Consider the following 16341-nt stretch of genomic DNA (forward strand, 5'->3'; position numbering starts at 1 on the left):
CCAAGGAGTCAGAAAAAGAGCAGATGCTCCATTATCTGCAATTCACCATACCAGCATACATTCGTGTCACTGGAATAATCCCATATGATCACGTAAGTCGTTGATCTGGCAGTGTGCATGTGCAGGTGGCTGAGACATTACCCTATTGGCCACTTCGTATCAGACCCCATAGGAATTCCTCCTGGAGTTTCATATCTACTTCACTGCATCCAGTTATACAGCCATTCCCTTTTAGTACCCCATTACCTGGCCAGAACTCATATCCAGAAGCACAATACACATTGTTAAGGGTATTTCAAAACTCTAGGAAACATGCTTATGTAGTATATTACAGCCCCTAGGGATAGATGCACTGTATGTTTGCTCATTTTCCAGGAAATTTCTTTTGACTTATTGCATTTCTTCCAGTATTAATCATCAGAGAGACAATGCTATGATTCTCTGTTTATTTATTTTTTTTATTTTTGGGGGTTTTTATTTTATTTTATTTTTTTTTGGCGAGGGCTGGGTTTGAACCCTCCACCTCCGGCATATGGGACCGGCACCCTACTCCTTGAGCCACAGGTGCTGCCCTGATTCTCTGTTTAATATGAACATTTTAAAAACATTGAGAGATCACGATCACATTATAAGTATAGATATTTTTTCTAAGGCGTGTGGGGACCAAACAAAAAGTATTTTCTTAAGAAATATTGTTAAAATAATTTGTATTGTGTAAAATATAGATGGGTATGACATGAAATGTATGACTTTAACCATTTTGAAGTATATCACTCAGTGGTATTAAAAACATTCTCATTGGTGGACAACCATCACCACGATCCATCTTCATAACTTTTCATACTGCCAAAGTTTGCACCATTTCATGATAACTCTTCATTCTTCCCTCCTCTTAGTTGCTCACAACTGTCATTCTACTTTGTGTCTCTAAATATTTGACTATTCTAAGTACCACACATAACAAGAACCACACAATATATATTAGGTTGTCTGGCTTATTTCACTTAGCATAATGTTTTCTTTTTTTTTTTTTTTTGAATGGTTTGAGATTCATTGAGGGTGGAAAGAATTGGGCTGCATTTGTTAGGTAAAGTCCCTCTTGTAATTGTGTCCTGTCCCCATGAGTAGCATGTTTTCAAGATACATCCATATTATATCATGTATCGAAATTTCATTCCTTTCTTAGGGCTGAATAATATTCCACTGTATGGATCATATGATGTATTGCTTATCCATTCATTCATTGACAGACATTTGGGTTGTTTCTACTTTTTTGCTACTTCAATAATGCTTCCATGGAACACTTCTTGGGGGTGGAACACAAGAATAAGAGGAACTTTATCTAACAAATGCAAACAGTGTAACCTACTTCTTTGTATCCTCAATGAATCCCAAACAATAACAAAAGAAGAAAATATGCTTTTCCATAAATATGAGGGAATAAATATTAGTATATATCCCAAAGTAGAGTTGCTAGATTATACAATAATTTTGTTTTAAAGAAATCACCATATAGTTTCCATAGCGGCTGTGCCATTTTATAATCTCACCAGCAATGTGGACGGTCCCAAATTCCCTACATTTTTCCCAATACTTGTTTCACATGTTTCTGTTTTAAAAATAGTCATCCTAAGGAGTATTTATGTCAACTTAAATTTGATATTTGAAAATAAAGGAATTAATTTATTTACTCATGTGAAGGAATTCCAGTCTTAAGGGAAGATTATAGCCACTGGCTCAGTTTCATTTCTTATATACCTGCGTCTTAAAAGATGATGTTGGCTAAATGCCATCTCAGCCAAATACTTTTACGTGAATATCTAAGGAATTCACCAAAAAATAAGCTTTAACTTTCCCCTTAGTTTCTTTGATCCTCACACTGTCATCACCATCTTAGCCTGAGATGAACTGTGTCTTTCCGAGACATGTTAAAACCTGTAAAATTCCACAATTACCTCCACTAACATGATCATGACAGTAAATCGACTCAGTGAAAACTGTCTAATGAAAATCAAATTAATTGACTTTATTGGTATATCCTACAAAACTTTTTCTTTTTTTTTCTATTTTTTTTTTTATTTTATTAAATAATAGCTGTGTACATTGATATGATCATGGGGCATCATTCACTAGCTTCACAGACCGTTGGACACACTTTCATCACACTGGTTACATAGCCAGTGTCTTGGCACAGTAACTGAGAAAACTTTTTCTTTATTTGTTTTAAACTTTACTATGAGTATATTTTTCTCAATATTATACTATAGAAATATCTCCGATGATAGAAATAGTCGGTATCTACTTTAAGCAAGACAGTATCCATAGTTATGTGCCTATTCACCATACAAAAAGTGACTAAAATGAAACTATAATTAACAAGAAAAATAATTAAAGATTCAGTTCCTTTGTCACCCTAGCACATTTTTAGTGCTCTTTGGGCACATAGCACTAGAAGAATATTAATTAGACAGAACAAGTTTAGATGTATACGCTGAAACATTGTCATCTTTGTCTTAGCCAAAGTTTGGTCATTAAAAGTGACATAAATATGGCTGTATTAAAGGGTAACAGAGGCAAGTGTGGAGTCTTATTGAAATACAAATGAGTACGTGATACAATTCTGTAGGAAAACTAGAAAATGCTTCAAAAAGGAATTTGAAGAAAGAAAATGACCTCACTAGATAAAAATAGGAGAAAGATCTAAGAAGACGGAAGGGCAATGAGTTGGAAACAAAGTGGTGTATTGAGGGATGGCGAAGAGTGTGGCATATTACAATACAGACTGTACTGAGGGGAGAGGCTGAGGATGGAGACCATGGTCTGATTGTGAAGGATGGAGTGCTGAAGAACCCAGTCTTGAAGTTAGAGAGAGAAGGGACACAAAGAATGAGCAAGTAAAGGCACAGCGTGAATTTGCTGACTTTGTAAAGTTATATCCTCTTTGGGTATAGTTTGTATTTGGTGTAGAGATTTTATTTTCAGGTAAGCTTGGAGGTATATGATTCTCTCACTGGTTAAACCAGGCCCTTATCAAAACCTCTTTAATAAATACCCACTATTTAAAAATTTCAATACTTGCTTAGCACAAATTATGCTTGTTTGATATATTGTTAATTGTAGAATAAGAGGTCTATTCTTACAGAATTCTGTGACGGTATACAAGTTAAGTTGATTTACATCCTTCCAGTCCCTTATTTCAACATATGCGTGGAGCAACAATTTCCTGTTTTAACTGTGCGTGATTGAGTTAATATTTTACCGTGCTTATTCCACATTTCCACACTGATCAGTAGCTGTTAGTCATTGTGCTGAAATGTTCTACCTCCAGGTTATAATTCACCAGGCAAGTGGTCAAAGTGAGTCATCAAGTGAGTCATGATTCTTCCTTCCATTTACTGAAGTTTATTTTTGAGGTTTACCCTTGCTAGAATCCTATAAAAAGGAAAGTGCATCTTTAGGATCTGCTACTCATTAATATTCTTGATAAGGGATGAAAGCTAAGTAAATTATGCTAGGCATAGACAAAGACTCATTACACATGAGCAATTCACATACAATTTAAAGAGATTACACAGTTTGTTCATAAAAAAAATTGGTCTTTAATTTTGGCTGAATATAATCTGATTTTGTTTACAGTCTTAATTAATGCAGTTTAGTTCATTAACATTTTCATGATTCACAGAGATGACTGTTCCCATACCAACCTAACATACAATAACCAGAAATAAGTGTCTGAAATGAGGACAGATGCCCTGCAGCCTTATAGGCAAAAGGCAGGGCCAATCCCACCACATAGAACATGTATGTGTGATGCAATATTTTTCAGCACATGAAAACAAAAGTCAATTCCAGACAGATCAAAAGACCTGAATGTAAAAATAAAAAATTTTAAACTTTATAAAAAATATGAATATATTTTATGACTTCACCAAAGAGCTGATTTCTATCAGAAGATATAAAAAGAACAAACTTTAATAAAATTTATATGTTATATCATGGTTTGTTTATCCATTCCAGATTAATGAGTATTTAGGTTGTTTTCACATCTTAACATACAAAAAGTAAGGGTATATGGCATACCTTTTGGGTGGGGAAACAGCTACAAGAGGGACTCTACCTAACAAATGCAAACATTGTAACCTAGTTGTTTGTACCCTCACATCAACTTGAAATTAAAAAGAAAAGTTATTTCAATGAAACACTACATATAGTTAAAAAGATACAAAATTATTTTCTTCATTAAAAAAATACAGGAAAAAGACAAGATACAGCTTAAGTAAAAATATTTTCAATGCATATGCAAAAAGTGATTAGAATCAACAATATATAAAGAAACTTCTATACGTCTCTAAGAAAATATCTAAGTCTCAGTAAAAAAAAAAAAAGTTAAAAAATATGTTTAAGCAATTCACACTAAAGGAACCCTGAATATTCAATGAAAAGATACATGCTAATAATCAGAAAAGACAAATTAAAACCGTTCTACTGGCAAAATTAATAAATATGATGGTATTAAATGTTGGCAGGCAGAGAGAGTCAGGGGAGCTCTCACAATGATGCCTGCAAACTACAAATACTGCAAACACTATGTGAGGTAGCTGGAAAATATCTGAAAATATAAAGGAATTATTTTCCCCATAATTATGCAATTTCACTCCTAGGCAAATATCTAGAAAATTGTATATGTTCAGTGAAGAATGTGCCAAAAAAGCTACACTGGTTGTTACAAGTAGAACATTGGAAATGTCTATTAATGAGAGAGGAAAAGATAAATTGTAGTATAGTAATAAAATGGAATACCATATATCAATGAAAAACAATCTGCCTGGAGCAAATTGAATAAATCACACACAAAAAATGGTATTTCTAAGAATGCCCAGAGTATATCAGGATGTTTTGAAGATTTTCATTATTTAATACAATACTGTATATGACTTAGGGCTATGTATGTAACATACATACTAAAATCAGGAGGAAATGAGTGGCAATCATAATAGCAAATTTATAATACTGGTTACCTCTCCAAGTAAGATGAAATCTCTACTGGAGTACTGAAGTAAATGCCTTGAATTCTCACCTAGATTAATAATTAAATGTGTGACAGCTAGAATTTTATATTTAATATGTTATTACTTAGTCCAGGTGATAATTCAAAAGCATTTGTTTGGCTATTTTCCATCCTTGCCAAACATGTCATAATAATAAAAGTCAGAGTCCTTAAAATCTCAATGTGTCCTACATAACAGCACCCCAATCTAAAGGCCATGTTCATATGTAATTACAAAATCCCATTCTTGGCAAATGTGCCTTTCTCATGGAGCCCTCTCTTATTTCAGTAAGAATTGTTCACATTATCTAACCTATATGCCTCATGTGGTCAAATCCTTCTCTGAAGCACACAATTCAATATATCAGGATCTTTGCTAATGGCTTGTCCTCCAACTGCTAAATTAAGCTCCATATTGACCTAGCTGAGTTGGGTAGCAACTGCTGTGATAAACTCCATATGCCTAGTTATACCAGGAATGGTTATTAAAATGTGGGTGCTAGAGTCACACCACCACCGGCTACTGAAGTGTAGTAAATCTGATGGGAGTCCTTTGAGGGACTGGTATTTCAATTACCATTCTTAACACTTTTAAGTTTTTTTCAGATCAGTGGCCAAAGTTTGAGAACTACTTTAAAGAATTTGCAGTCGTGCACACTTTCTGTGTGAGAAGCACAACTATAACTTTGACTTAAAATATTGAAAAGTGTGCTATGTAACCAAAAGATGTGTACCGCGATAATACATGTATTCTGAAATAAATAAATAAATTTTTAAAAAGAAAAAGATAGAATTTAAAGTATTGCTACTATAAGAAAGTACCAAAGACTAAGTGACTTATAAATGGAAATTTCTTCCTTTTTTTTTTTTTTTTTTGAGACAGAATCTCACTATGTCACCCTGTGTAGAATGCTGCAGTGTCACAGCTCACAGTAACCTCTAACTCTTGGGCTCAAGCGATTCTCTTGCCTCAGCACCCTCCATAGCACCCAGCTATTTTTTGTTGAAGTTGTCATAGTTGTTTAGCTGGCCAAGACTAAAGAACCCACCTGCCTGAGTGTATGTGGCTGGCACCCTTACCACTGAGCTACAGGTGCTGAGCCAGAAATTTATTTCTTACACTCCTAGAGGCTGGGAAGTCCAAGATCAAGATGCGAGCATAATCAGTGTCTGGTGACTGCCTATACAGCCATCTTTTCAATGTCATCACATGGAAAAAGGGGCAAGGATGCTTTCTATTTTTTTATTATTTATTTATTTATTTATTTATTTATTTATTTATTTATTTTTATTGTTGGGGATTCATTGAGGGTACAATAAGCCAGGTTACACTGATTGCACTGGGCAAGGATGCTTTCTCAGAAAAAAAGGTACTGATCTCAATGGTGAGGGCTCTACTTTTGTGATCTAATCACTTTCCAAAGACCCTACTTTCTAATGACATCAGCTTAAGAGATCATATTTCAATGTATGAATTTTAGAGGGACACAAACCTTCAGTGCATAGGACAATCTCATGGAGGACATGAATAATTAAATACAATCAAATTTCAGAGACATATTTTAAAAGGATAAGAAAGAAAGAAATCCTTAAATCTATTTGCATAACATGAAGGTCTTCACAGAAGAGGTGACATTTATTTTCAGTTTCTAAACAGTATCAAAGGAACAAGAAGCCCAAGTGCCCATCAACCCATGAATAGATTAATAAATTTTGGTATATGTATACCATGGAATATTATGCAACCTTAACGAAAGATGGAGACTTTACCTCTTACATGTTTACATGGATGGAGCTGGAACATATTTTTCTTAGCAAAGTATTTCAAAAATGGAAGAAAAAGTATCTAATGTACTCAGCCCTACTATGAAACCAAGTTATAGCTTTCATAAGAAAGCTATCTTATCCAATTATAGCCCAAGAAGAAGGGGAGGGGGGAGGAGGCTGGGTGGAGGGAGGGTAATTGGTGGGACCACACCTATGGTTCATCTTACAAGGGTACATGTGAAATTTACTAGGTATAGAATATAAATGTCGTTTTTTTTTTTATAGAATATAAATGTCTTAACACAGTAACTAAGAAAATGTCGTGAAGGCTATGTTAACCAGTTTTATGAAAATATTTCAAATTGTATATAAAACCAGCACATTGTACCCCCAAATTGCATTAATGTACACAGCTATGATTTAATAATGATATAAAAAAGAAGAAGCATTTTAGGCAGAAGTTCTAACAAAAAAATAAAAGGAGACAGGAATAAAACATCCTGAGTATTTGAACAAGTACAAGAAAATTTTGACACTAATTGATAATATTGGGAAGTAAGAGGAATTCAAAGTTCCAATAAGAGTACATTGACTATGTAATAGTAAGTTTGGACTTCACCATTTCCCCTTTGAAATGGGAATCATATGAATGCTTATAAGGCTAATCCCAGGATGTTGAAGTAATTGTTAGAGGCAGGTCCATCAGGAGAAGAGATGAAGTTTAAGAAAAATAAAATCATCAATTATCATTTTCATTGCTTGAGTATAAAGAATGAGGCAGAAGGTTATATCAAGGTGAGTTTGTCTGGATGCACTTATAATTTAGAAATCAAACTAGACAGGCAAGTTTGGCAGAAAAGATGATGCCTGTGGTTTTGACCAGTTTTCTTTAAGATAGGTATTTTTGACATGTTTGTGATATTCTCTACTTGGAGACGTAAAGTAGATCTTTAGAAAAATAGGTGTGGCAATCAAAAGCAATACATGATCTAGAGACACAAACTTGGATTTCATTTTTAAACCTCTAGAAAAGTGTCATAACATTTCAGCGACTGGAGAATGAAAAAACAATACTGCTGTGGCTCAAAGGAGTAGGGCGCTGGCCCCATATGCTGGAGGTGGCAGGTTCAAACCCAGCCCCTGCTAAAAAAACAAAAACAAAAACAAATAACCCCTCCCCCTGCAAAACAATACGACCTAATTGCAGAAATATAAAGAAGAAATAGAAAATTATAGTTAACAGGTAATTTATGTAAAAGTAGCATAAAATAATTGCTCAAGAAATGTTAGCTTATTCCTCTCAACTCCCCCCAAAAGACCAAATTAGGAGTTACTACAATTGACTTGGAATTTCAGAAGTGAGCAAGCAATTGCGAGGAAGGTTAGCACGGTCAGGAAAATTTCACTGTAGAAGAAGAATATTAACCTTAGACAAATGGATAGGACTTGGCCAAGTGAATGGGAGAATCTTACATATCAGAAAAGACATAAGTGGAAACCTGCAGATGAAGGTAGGAAATAACATGATGGATCCTTGCCGGCCTTCCTGGCCATATATGTGCAAATTTCAAAGCAAGTGATGAAAAGCAAACTGTGTTACTCCTAAATGCTCTGGCATCCAAAGATGATGGTGTAGTTGGTGTGAATGGTAGGGGCGGGGCTTATTTACTGAGTAAGTCATTCACTATCTGTAAGATCCTTGGATAGTCACTGTTGGTAGGAATTTGGTTTGGAAGAAATGTGAATAATAGTTTGGATATGAAAATCGTATCTGTGAGATTAAGGGATTATGAGTACTTTTGAAATAATTGAAAAAATAATCAAACTATTTAAATCTAAGGGGAAATAAGTAGGTATAGTGAATTGAAGAGAATGATTCAGGTAAAAGCAATGAGGCTTACTGAAAAAAACATAAACTCTGTTATGAGGAAAACTTATTTCCAATCCTGGCTCTGCTCCTTATTTGCTGAATGGTCATGTACATTTTTCCTTAAATCTCCCTGAGCTTCATTCTCTTCATATCTTTAAGAAGCTTATTAAATTTATTGAGTCTACTTTAATAGAGTGAAGTGATGATTCCAGGAAATATCTAGGTAAGTTGGCTAAGACTACTTCTACAGTGTTTTCCTGTACAACCTTGGATAAGTCTTAGACAAGTACTCTTCTAGTACGTGGACTTCCTATCTAATTAGTAGAATTTTTTAGTCCATATAGCACTAATGTATTTTATCTAAGCACAGATGTGAACACATGAAAAATAATATCACTCACTTCAAGTGTAGAGAGATAAATGATCATGTGACCAGGTCATACTGTAGATTGTAGGCTTCTATGGCTTTGTTTTTGAACTCACAGAGCTCAAAGAGAAAGAAACATCAGTTGAGTTTTCTAGGCAACAAGAAGGAGCATATTCTCTAGGAAATGGTGGAGCCTCACCTTAAGTTACATGTCAAATGGTGCACTGCACCTGTTCATTCATCAAGTTGCCAAGGGCTTGCTGTGCTGGCTTGCTTTCTTTTTTTTTTTAAATTTACATCTTTGCAGTGCTTTGAGTTGTTTAGCCTCATAACAAAAGTAACATATTAAATCTTGCTTAAATAAAAATAGTGCCTAATATATCAAATACAAATAGATGCCAAAAGATGTGTCTTCGTAGCTAAATACATAACTAGTTTTCAAATATTGCACACGAAGATATAGCTTCCCTTTCATCTCTGGTCAACGTTATTATGTATTTGAATTGTATGTCATAAAATCAAATACAATTAAAAATATAATTCTTTTTGGGGAGATATTGGGATATCTGTTCTTTATTTAGCACAGTATAGGTTAAGAGAAAATTGGCTTTAAACCTCTTGGGCTCCCTAGGCAGCTGTTGCGTCTCTTCTCTCCTCCCCTGCTCAGCACAGTGCTGTGTCACTAGAAATCACTAACCTTCCACAGCCTGGAAGGTGAGGAAAGGGATGTACTAGAAAGTAAGTGGGAAAATGTAGCAAATGTGATTAACAGCTGTTTTCTTTAGCAAGCCTCCATCAGAGATCTGCAGCCATGTCCCTGTGCTTCAGTTCTTCAGATCCTACAGGGCTAAATTGGAAGATTCACACAGTAGGAAAGTATGTGGGAAAAGATTAAAGAAAGTCCAAAATCCATGGTGACCATGTCAGGTGAATGCCCTCAGTGTGAAGATGCTTCTCATCTTTATCCCTCATGGGAGGGAAATAGATTCCTAAAAAAAAATAGTCCTCTTATCAAGTGGATATTTTTTCTGGGGTGCTGCTATTGTTTTTTTTTGTTGTTTGTTTGTTTGTTGTTGGTGTGTGTGTTTGGAGGGGGAAACAGGGTCAGGGGAGTTGATGGAACAAACACCAACCCTACCACTCCCTTTAATAAAATCAGCATGCAACATGCTTACAGCTCAAACGAGCTGCCTACACTTCTTCAAGATGCAGAAGAGAAACAGGTCTTGCTGTGGAAAACTGAGTTTCCCAAAGTAATAGGTCCTAGGAGCATCCACCTTTAGCCTGAAAACCCAGTGACCAGTCTTCTATTCGGCGTCCAAATAAATCCTTTTCTTTGGTTTCTCAAATCATTTCTCAATGAAATATTATACCTTAGTTCCCAAACAACCACAGTGAAAGAGGCACATGGAAAGTGTGTGTGGGAGAATTTCAATGACATTGTTTTCCCCCATGTACTCAAAAGAATATATTTTCTCTGTGGTGTGCCCTTCACGTAGCTGACATACCCAAGTGGACCGTTCTGTAGGGCCCTGCATCTAAGCTCCTTCCTCCACACACTCAAGGAGTCAACCTCCAAATTATACAGCCTCCCAGCACTACGTGGAAACACAGAAACCATCTCTTAAGAGGCTCTGTAACACACAGCTTGATGGAAACCACTTACACAGGGCAGATGACACGGAGGGGTTTACAAGGTCGGCACTCCCTGGCGGGGCTTGAAAGGGTGGGAGGTGCTGAGGTCAGGGATAAACTCCAAAGCGACATGGAGCCTTCTGCCGTGCCCTCGCCTTCCTTTAGCTATAGGACCCTCCAGCGCGTCTGCAAGACTGCCCTTCTGTACCTCAGAGAGACCAGGGCATTTCCAAAGCTCTGTCTGAATCAGTCCACTTTAAAAAGCTCAGAAAAGCCTGATCACAGACCAGAATTGTCCCCCCAATTGCTGACTCCCTTTCTCCTCTAGCAGCCTCATCAACGTTTCCCTTCTTTCCGCCCCCCACCCCCATCCTTTTCCTACGGGATGCAGATTCTGTAGGATGTTTGCGGTGCACCCAAGAAATATTTGAGCAGCAGGAGACGCGCTGCTGGGCAGCTGGAGTGGAACGTCTTAGCATCCCGCCTCCCTCACGCGACCCGTCTGCCTGCAGCACAGTGACCCCTGGAAGGGCAACCTGGGATTTCAACCACCAGGTGTGCCTGCCCCGCACAGGCCCTCCGGGAACTGGGCAGAAACGGCCTCCGTGTATCTGCAGTCAAGGTTGCCGCAGGGGGCTGTCACGCCGAGCTCTGGGCAGGAGCCGACCGCCCGCCGTTACCTGCCTTTTCCCATTGTGTCCGCAGCGCTGCAGGACTGAGCCTCACTCTGCAGCACCCGCACCAACTCCCAGCCCCAGGCGGGGGGCGGGGGCAGCCTGAGCTGGCCAGAGGGGGCAGGGAGAAGGAGCGAGAAGGGCCCTCGCAACCGCACAGTGCTTCATCAATAACGCAGAGGCGCCTGGACCTCCCTGCAATACGCTTTCTTGGAGAGCTTCCTGTCACGTCCCACGCGTGTGGTTTTTGCGTGTGAAAGACAAGACGAACCTTTTTCATTCATCTAGTTTCTGTCCTCTTCGTTTCCTCTTTCCCTCCTTCCCTCCCTCATTTAAAATCCCTCTGGCTTGGCTTTAAACAACATCTTCTCCACATCAGCACTACAGTTTCCAAGCAAAAGGCTGCAGGTTGGAAACTCAGGGCTCAAAAGATCCCACTGCGTATTTATCACCCAGAGTTCGCCAAAATTCGCCCAGCGATGCTAATTGTAAAGCCTCCACTCTCATCCATTTTGGAAAATGCTTTCAAAGTTTGGAAGCCCCATGCAGCCTGCTGGCCTCTGTGCCTCGGTCCACATCGCCACCCAGTGTGACCAGAGACCCAGATTAGGCTGCAAAGTTGCCCAGCCACGACCCAGCAGAAGGCTGGGCTCTCAGCATCCAGAGACGCGGTTCCCCAGAGTAAACCCCACTAGCCCAATGCGGCACATAAACACCACAAACAAGGATTTGCTCAACCACACGCAACACACACAAATCCAGAAACTACTTTGTTAAGCAGAAGCAGCCCACCCGGAACGGACACTGCACGACTTGCAAGGAAATAAACAAACGTCGCATCCCTGCAGGGAAACTTGTTGAATCCCGCCCGAGTGTGTGGCTGCAATTTCCGATTTAGCCTGAAGGTTTTGGATTCTACCTTAAAATTCCCTTTTGCATCAGTCACAATTTCTGGACAAACTGCAGTCCTTTCTGCACCTATTCTGCACTCCAAAACCCACCAATGTTAAAACCAGCGGGCCCCCTTTTGTAATTCTAAAGCCAGCTGTCACTTCCCTGGCAAGCGTAAGAGAGACTTACCCTTTGATAAGACCGTTTTCAGATGTCTAGCGGCTCCGTGGTGCAGGCGCAGCCCTCCAACTTTGCTGTACGCGGAGACCTTCCTGAGTTTAAACAGAGCAAAAGCTGTCTGAGACTTTTAAATGTAAGAGTGGGGAAATAAGGAGAGAGTGAAGTGAGGTTTCTTCTCCGTATCAGCACCCTGGAAAAATTCTATCCTTCTTCAGTAGAGGAGTCTTTCAAACCCGTTATCTGTATTACTATTAATGCGCAGAGCAGACGGCATTGCATACAAATAGGTCCAAGTGTGCGCTTCTATTGGTGGCTGCGGCGGCCCCTGGGTCCTACTGCTCCGGCACTGAGCTACACAGCCACACCACGCACACAGCTTTGGAGACACCGAAGGGAAAATGGATTTAATTGATTCGTTACCTCTGGTATTGTAATGCCTGCTGCGATGTTTAACCGAGGAAAAAACCCCTCACATTTAAACTCCTGTCATGAGATCTATCATTTCATATCTGCTTTTAATTGTCTGGGTGGGTGGCTTTGATAATACAAAGGATTTTAAAAGAACAATTTATGAGGAAAATGCACACATACTTTTGGCAGGAAAACCTTTTTTTTTGCTGTTAAGCGTTACTCCCAGATAAATTCAGGAAATTAAATATAAAGTCAAATACTTCTGCACTTCACATAAGTAAAATAGTACCCAATGCTATTCTTGAAAATGCATGGCTACTCTAAATAAAATAAATGGGTTAAAATGGTAGAAGCTAAAATATGAATGAACCAATTATAAACCATCAGATATATTAATCAAAGGCTCCAGAAAAAAAAAAAAGTCATCAATGACAATGGCCTGGGCATCAAATTTACTTTGCAGAAAAACAAATTCAGAAATATTTTACTTGTTAGTATTGTGGTAAAAACAAAAAATCAACTATATAATGCCACAATATGTCAAGCATTTACTATTAATTGTCACATTTTCTTTTTACAGTTTCTTTTAGCCAGTCCATTGGTAATGCAAATTGGCATACCAAGGAGATTTAAAGAGAGGCAGACCTGTGGTGACTAGCAGTCTGAAATATTGTAACATTGTTCAAAAACACTTTAGTACATCATCAGTAAAGGTAGCTATTTCAAAAATTTGAATATTAGTAGTCGTATATTAATATATCTCAAATTAAAGCCCTGGACCTTTAATTTTGTGGAGATAAAGAGAAATCCTCATTTAAATTAAAGCGACATAGACTTTCCACCATGTCCTATGTAAGATATTTGTTGGTATTGCAATACAGGGAGGAACGTCATTTTACTGTGCTTAGATATAAATAGTTCTGATAAAGTCACATTTAATTGCAACATTATGATGTCTATAATCTACAGCTGGATGCTGTTGGAAAGTGATACACTGAATAAGGTCAGCAGCAACCAATCCACAAATTCACCAGCCATGTGCAAAGTAAAGAAATGAAAACACGAAAGGCAAAAATACAACAGAATGGAGATCTTATTTCAAATACATGTATAGAATTTGAATTTATGTGGTGTGCTACAATCCTTCATTTCCATAACTCCTTCCCCTTCCAGGCCCTTCCCTTCCCCCATCAGTAACCCTTGACAACAGAAGTGTTACTTCGAGTCCAGGTTGCCTTTGCTGCCTTCCAGACCTAACTTACAGATTGCATCCTTGGAGGAAATAGAATTAACTCTTACATGACTGGGGGGGGTGGTGGTGGTAAAAGCAGAGAGTGTATTTTAGAGGTTAGGAAATCCAGTATTCTTCTATATACTTTCAAAGTTTTCAATAAACTCATATTTTTAAATACTACATCCATGACCATTAATACAGAGTGAAAAGACATGATCATTGGCATTACATCAGAATCAATTTGCTGCATTTTCCCATTGCTACTGGGGCTCTGAAAGAGCTTTGTGAATGATTTTTAGCCAGGGTTATTATAATCACTCTATTTCAGGTTAAGAATTTTTCAATTTATAAGAGTTAACATAAAAAATATCAAGATTTGCCATATGCATTATAAAAGTATAAGGGAGTTCATTATCTGGAAAAGAAGAGAAAAGCTATTATTTGGTATAGTAAGAAAAGCATAATGACCGTACAAAGTTGAATAAAGATGATTGGCATTCAGTTCTCTTTTTAAACAAGTGTATTACTGATCTTTCAACTTCCTGATACAAGAAGATCTGAAAAAAAAAATAATTTGCAGTCTAGCTTTAAGTCAAAAGCACATCTACATTTGATGCACATGTTCTCAGAATTGAGAAAAGATGTATTTTATGTAGAAAGACAGATTTTACAAATTTAACTCAGTTTATCTATAGTCATAATTAAATGAAGAAGGTAAATTGTGAGCAAATATCACAGATTATAAAAACTAAAGCTGGCCTATTAACACATTTATTACATAATTTACTGATGAACTTGTATTTTCTGCAGAAAAGGTTGATGCAAAAATATAGCAACATGAATAAATACTTAAGTTCAACTTATTAGTTGTAAATGCTGCGAATACGTTTACCTTACTTCTTTGGTACTAAGGCAAAAAATATCTTTAAAAGGATATTGAGACCACAATTGTTCTCATGTTTCTTAGATCTGTAGCAATATCCTTGATCTAGTCTTTACTATGTGAAGTACTGTTGGACCCCTTGTTTTGTCAGTGCATTTTTCAAGAACAATATGCTATGTCAGAAGCTGATTTCCATTATGTCCGTGAATCATGATGACAATGCCTTATTGTGGCTCATGTGAACTATAAAAGTTGGGAAGCAAAACATACCTGGCTCATCCTTATATGCCATCACTATAAACAACTTACTTTCCAAATTTAGATAAACAGTAACAACATACCATTTGGTGAGTTTCAACGAACTATAATGACATTCAGTTACTATCCAAGCTATTTTAAAAATACTGCCTTGAATAATTTTAAAATATGTATAGGTTAAAAATTCCCAAACCATAGACATGAATCTATTCATTTGCTTTAAATAAAATGTTCTTCCATGTTGATTTTTGACAGACGAAAAGGAAAATTACTAGCATTACAAATTATATGTCAGAAGCAGAAATATGAAATTCAGTGTGTGGTCTTTTATATTGGCTCGGCGCCTGTAGCTCAAGCCGCTAGGGCCCCAGCCACATACACCAGAGCTGGCAGGTTTGAATCCAGCCCGGGCCCTCCAAACAACAACTATAACAAACAAACAAAAAAAATAATTGTGGGGCACCTGTAGTCCCAAGTACTTGGGAGGCTGAGGCAAGAGGATTGCTTAAGCTCAAGAGTTTGAGGTTGCTGTGAGCTATGACATCACAGCACATTACCCTGGGCGACAGCTTAAGACTCCATCTCAAGGGTGGCACCTGTGGCTCAAGGAGTAGGGCACTGGTCTCATATGCCAGAGGTGGCGGGTTCAAACCCAGCCCCGGCCAAAAAAAAAAATCTTTTATATCTGTAAATCACTAGTAAAACAGCACCATCTGTACTACTCACTAACCGAGCAATTATGGATCATTAATGGATATCCCCACATACTTTCTTAATCATTTACAAAGTCGTAGGAAACCAAATGCAAATGCAACGCTTAAAACTAATTTGGATGAATTGTTAATCTAGGAAAGTACAACTCAAGCGCTAAAAAATCTATATGAGATAGTAAGTTTAAGGAAAAACATAGAGCTTAAAAAAGGTGAACTAAATTTGCCACTAAGTGGAAGGGATCATACCATCACGGTACAGTGATTTTGGTAAGATGATCACCATGAATGGAAGGCTGATTACATTTAACATTGCAATAAAAACTGTCTAGCAGGGAAGGATGGAGGGGAAGATTTTACATGCATCAAACAGTATTATAAAGCAAACTAGATAAAGTTGACAAGAAAAGTGTA

The 16341-nt window shown here is 37.5% G+C and overlaps 1 protein-coding gene across 4 annotated transcripts in view; it reads right to left on the bottom strand.

Moving 5' to 3' along the window:
* The window catches only part of ROBO1 (roundabout guidance receptor 1), a 1140930-nt gene extending 1128331 nt beyond the window's left edge, over positions 1-12599 (bottom strand). For all 4 annotated transcript variants that reach the window (XM_053565205.1, XM_053565202.1, XM_053565204.1 and 1 more), the window contains exon 1: positions 12437-12599. The gene's annotated coding sequence lies outside the window, so the exon portion shown is untranslated. The remainder of the gene's footprint in view (positions 1-12436) is intronic.
* Between the last annotated feature and the right edge of the window lie 3742 nt (positions 12600-16341).

The sequence above is a fragment of the Nycticebus coucang genome, chromosome 16, assembly GCF_027406575.1.
Source record: "Nycticebus coucang isolate mNycCou1 chromosome 16, mNycCou1.pri, whole genome shotgun sequence".
Lineage (NCBI taxonomy): Eukaryota > Metazoa > Chordata > Mammalia > Primates > Lorisidae > Nycticebus > Nycticebus coucang.